A 6,000-nucleotide genomic window follows, 5' to 3' on the forward strand; every position below is an offset into this window, starting at 1 on the left:
AAACCGTTTCAAGTATTACTAAATTAAATTTCATACGTTAGTTGTAAATTAATAAATAAATATTATAAAGAGGAAAGATTTGTTTGTTTGTTTGTTTCGAATAGGCTCCGAAACTACTGGACCGATTTGAAAAATTCTTTTTCCATTAGAAGCCGACATTGTCCCTGATGAACATAGGCTACTTTTTTTTAATTTTTTTTTTTTGGTTTCATATGCGTTTTAATGTTTCCGAAGCGAAGCGAGGGCGGGTCGCTATTAATAAATATTCTTGAAGTGTCATATTACTAAAAAAGTTTAAGCGAAAGTTTTGCCTAATTGTGTTCTGTTGTTTTATGCTTTCGCGAATTGCCGAAAGTTAGATTAAGTGCTATTTTATAAATTTTATTATTCCGAGCATTTCGACGAATGTCGTGCAATAACTTACACAGATTACACAGATGTAATTTATCATACACTCACATTAACTACACCTGTATTTCAAATTGAAATAACTATCTACCTATTACTTTATTTTTAATATCGCGTTCGACAAATACATATATAAGCAACAATTTAAGTAACCTATTTAATTAGTATAATTTATTTAGTTAACTTCCTTTAAATAATATTCTCGATATTTAAAACTACCTTGTTATTGAGTTATTGTTTGTGTACTTAATAAATAAATAATATTAATCTTTTTCAGAACTTTTGTCATTTTTGACTGTCTCACATATCATTATAAAATGACTTAGTTTAATTGAGATAACATTTTGTTCCATGAATACCGAAGTTTAATAAGGCAATTTCAATTATGATAATGATTTAGCTCGTTTCCCTCTGCCTAAGCTGGGGTGGGTAGCGACATTCATCTTTTAAAGTTTAGGGGCGTACGTAAGCAATTAATACTTGCTAGCTCGGAAAAGAGCGCGTTTATTTACGAAATATATAAACAAAATCAATAATGAAACGAAAAAAAGTATAGAAAAATAAAGGCAATTTTAATGATAACATCTGTGGTAATCAAACGGTGTTATGAACCAGGTATTTTTACCTAGCTTCTGAAATACCTGTCTTACGAACTGGTGATAGGGCGTATTTCTGTCTAATTCGGTTTCGGGTTAATGGTTAAGGCAGCTGGTGTTTCAATATGTAATTCGACAATGGAACTGAGTTTAATTGCAGCTCTCTCTGTGGACTCCCGGTGCTGCTTTAGATGACGTGGACTATGAACCCATCAATCCATGAAAAGCAATAAATAAAATGTTTCGGTAATGGTCATTTAACATCCTAGAAATAATATGTTATTCATTTATCTATGAGTTATATTATTTCCATAAGTTTTTCTCTGAAAAAAAAAGAGAAAAAAAAACGTGTGGCACTCGGGAACTGCTGCGGTAAAGCTATTGCATAGCATTTTTTATCAACTTACGCAATTATAATTAGACAATGATAATTTAATTTTAAAACAATAATAAAACAAGACCACGCTATATTAAACATTAATAAAAGCAAAGCCTTAACTGTCTCCTTCACACTCATAAGCTAGACCGCGCGAGAGAGAGATGGGCAGACTTTTCATGATGCAGTGTGACGTCACGCCACGCGCTTATTCACAAACACTACACAAGCGCAACGTGTGAATGTGGTGAACGCGAGCTACATGTTGGGCGGAGTGATGGGTGTCAGGTTTTTTTCGTTACGGAATTTCATGATTCGGTCGCCGCGCTCAAGGCCCGCGATAAAAGCTATGCAATAGTTTAAAAATTCTGCTTTCAGAAACTAAGTAAAAATCTTAATATTAACTAATAACATCCTGTTATCAGAAAGGTAGTATCAAGAAGTTTTCTGTTGAATATTTTAATTACCGAAATTTTCGGGTAAATGTTTTTCCGCGTGCCGAGTGCTGTCCTAAAATAGGTCGTTTAACAGAATCAGCCTGCAAAGGGTTAAGCGCCGATTAACTCCGTCAACTGGAAAACGATCGTTTGGAGTTACTACATGCCTTCCCTCTTGTTAAATAAAATTGATGAATGCTGAAACAGAATTTCGACCCAAGCAAGCGGACAAAAGTAAAACAAACCTTTTATTAACATCGTTTGTGTGTTGACATTTATTAACACATGTATGTGTCGGATCCGGGTCACTAGCAAAATTGTTCAACTGGACAAATGTTTTAAACGTATACAGAGTCTACGTTTTGAAGTCGTCGTGGCCTAAGGTTAAGACGTCTGGTGGATTCGTGTTGAGCGATGCACCGGTGTTCGAATCCCAGGCGGGTACCAATTTTTCTAATGAAATACGTACTCAACTCATGTTCACGATTGACTTTCACGCGAAGGAAGTATAACATCGTGTAATAAAAATGAAACCCGCAAAATTATAATTTGCGTAATTACTGGTGGTGGGACCTCTTGTTAGTCCACGCGGGTAGGTACCACCTCCCTGCCTATGTCTGCCGTGAAGTAGTAATGCGTTTCGGTTTGATAGGTGTGACAGCCGTTGTAGCTATACTTGAGACCTTAGAACTTATATCTCAAGGTGGGTGGCGCATTTACGTTGTAGATGTCTATGGGCACCAGTAACCAATTAACACCAGGTGGGATGTGAGCTCGTCCACCCAAATAAGCAATAAAAAAAAACGTTTCCATGAAGGAATTAAAAGTGGCAAATAGATTGTTTTCTGCCCTATTATCACCGTATTATGATCGTAGTTGACCTGGGAACTGAGCTCTGTGTTCAATTGTAAACTCTAAATATCGAGAACATTATTTTATTGACTGGATTCCTGCATTGAAAAATGAGTTGCCATGTGATAATATTGTCGGCCGCTCCGAGATATATGCATATATTATTATTTAATACGGTATAATGATCGTTTTAAATTGCGCGAGCCAGTGTAAATAGATTCTATTCTAAGATTGAAATCTCGGGTGGACGTAAGGGTTGTTTAGTTAAGAGAGAGGTCCCCAAAACCTTTTGTTCCGTAGGCCACTTGTGTGTTTCGATATTGGGAAGCAGTTGTGAATCGTAAATACATTAGTATTGTGGTTTATTCGGTTCGTTTCAAATTAGTTCAAAGCCAAAATCACGTCCTAATCAAATGCGTACCCCCGTTTACATCTCATCGGATTCCAATTTTGGTTTTGATAATATGATCTCGTAGTCTTACGTAACCGACCCTTAGGGGTCGATGCTGAGAGCACTTTGGGTGACTTTTAATGTCATTGAGTATAGGTTCGGATATTTTGGCGCGAGCACGAGGATCGAAGCTATGTGTATTCTATTTTTTTTTTTAATTTAGTGTTTCTTCAGACTTAAGTGTTTTATTAACAATTAATCACCTGTGAAAGTGGATGATATGGGAAATTAAACAAGGCCAACGGACGTAGCTTCTTGGGTTCTTTCTACAAGTCCACGGAAAAAGTCTCTGTAATCCACCACCATTTGACTGAGCCATTACTACATTTTATTTTACATTTTATTTCATCCCGTCTCACCTAGTTTCATTTAATAACGCCCCGATTTATTAATGTCTCAAATTAATCAATTTCATCTCATTTCCCAACAAATCATTTTTCATAAACAGATTATGTATGAATTTAATAATTGAAGATTTTTATGAAATACTAGCTGACCAGGCAGACTTCGTAGTGCCTCAATCGATAAATAAAAGACCTAAGCTTTTGTATAATATAAAATAAACTTAAAACAAATAAAAGGAATCCGTCCGACACATCAAAGGAAAAACAAAATTGTTGTTTTTATTTAATTCCGAGCGTTTTCATATTTATCTACTTTTGAAACCTTCTCTGGACTTTCACAAATAATTCAAGACCAAAATTAGCCAAATCGGTCCAGCCGTTCTCGAGTTTTTAGCGAGACTAACGAACAGTAATTCATTTTTATATATATATAAATAACACTGGCAACAATAGCGTCGGCCATAACTAAAAACGATGAAGATAGTATTAGGTTAGACTCTTACAAATCAGTCCACAGCCCCGACAAACGAACTCATTCCAATCTCACAGCCCAAAAAAGTCTGCTTAGTACTTGTCGAAGCTCTATTTTATATTTTAAATAAACCTGAACGATTTACATATTCAAAAGATCCGAGTTCAAAGCTTTCAATACGGCTTGCTAGTTACTAAAGGAGTTTGTTTACACTGGCCACTCTGGGGTGACTGAAGTTTTAGAAGAGGATAGTGAAGTCATCAACTTTAATGAATGAATAACAATGTACCGAAAACTTTGTGCAATCAAAAACAATCCTGTAGTGTTTCGTTATAGTTTACATACAATCAAAAATATTGTTTTATTGACTACGACCATGTAGGGAATAATAATGTACTTACAGCTTATGAAATTATAATGGGTAGGTAGTAAGTGAGTCGTCTATTATCAAAGGTGGCAATCTGTGCATTTGGACAAAAAAATGTTATTGATATGTCAATACAGATTGATTTTAATATAATCGTCTCCTTCAAAGAATACGGTTCAAAACCTGCATTAAATAAAGTATTAACTTAACCTGTTATTTATCTAAGATGTCGTTCAGAAGAGTTTTGTGACTGCCAATGGAATACAAAGTCAATAATTCGTTTTTCTGATTTACCAATAATTGTCCAAAAGTCACATTGCCGGCTTTGATAACAGTCGACTCAAGTATTCAAAAGAAACTCAGAGCGTAACATTACGAAAGCTAATTTAAATGATATTGCTTTGTATAAATATTGATGAAATAAATCTCTTATGCTAGTGTTACTTATGAAATAAAACACAACTTTAAAAAAAAAAACAATGTATTATAGACAGGACAGAGGATCTTTAGCATACGAAAGTTTTTGGTACTTTTATATGTTTATGCATACATCTTTCATGGCCTTTGTAGGCAGATGAGCGTACGGCTCAACCGACAGTGAATGGTTATCATTATTCGTAGACTTTAGCAATGCCACGGCATATTCAAGTCGCTGCCTACCGCTGCGTACTCTCCGCAAACCTCGGTTGAAGAAGAATATGTCTTCCCGTGTAAGGGAATCATTCGAGAGCCGGTCGGTACGTGGCAAAAAAGATCTGTGGAAATGTACTGTAAGTGATTCAACTCTGTTCCGGTGGCGGGAGGTTGCGATAGTGAAAAAATATGCAGGGATCACCTCGAACCATTCCTCAAAGAACTTCCCATGGAACACACTGTACAAAAAATACAGAGAGAACCGAAGTCCCACTGTATATCCGGAGCACGGCCTTTTCAAGCTAACGTTGTACTAACAATATTGTGTTCTATTTCCATACCTGATTCTCTTGCTAATTTTTTTCATGAGCAGTATCCGAGTTTCAAAGGTCACTCACTCGCGTAGGTACAAGCGCTGATTTCGGGCGTACAATTATATGAAGGACGGTCCAGCTTAGTCCAGTTTAGTTCTACAACGTAATTCATACTTTATACGACGTAATCTCTTATAGATATGCCATTACGTATGTGTGCTTGTGGGCAACGGCAGAATGCAGATAGTGTGTCCATCAACAATTTAAAAAAACTAGTTAAAAACTGCACAACCCTTAAAACTCGTTGAAGTTAAAGGTTCCTTTAAAGAAGGTTTTATTTATTTTTGAGCAGTAAACTATAGTATTTTATTCGGTTTAACCACAACTACTATTACGGTTTAATCAGTTAGCACAATATTTACAAGTCGACGAATACTGCCTTAGTCATCCGTGAACACGAAAACTGCTAAGTGTTCGAACGATTGGAAATAATATAATGAATATAAAATAAATAAATCAAGAGAGTCGTTTTTTAAGCAGTAAACTAATTAAGGAAGAAGGAACAATAATTATAAATGAAATATGTACTTATTTATTATTTTATTTATTTATTTATGTACATGTTAACGGAAATGTATGTAATCCGTCATTGTATACAATTCCTAGGAAATGTATGTAATTCCTAAAATCGCACGGAAATGTGTGAAATAAATTATATTATACTTACACATTACATATTTCCTAGGAAAT

Source organism: Bombyx mori, chromosome 9, assembly GCF_030269925.1.
Source record: "Bombyx mori chromosome 9, ASM3026992v2".
Lineage (NCBI taxonomy): Eukaryota > Metazoa > Arthropoda > Insecta > Lepidoptera > Bombycidae > Bombyx > Bombyx mori.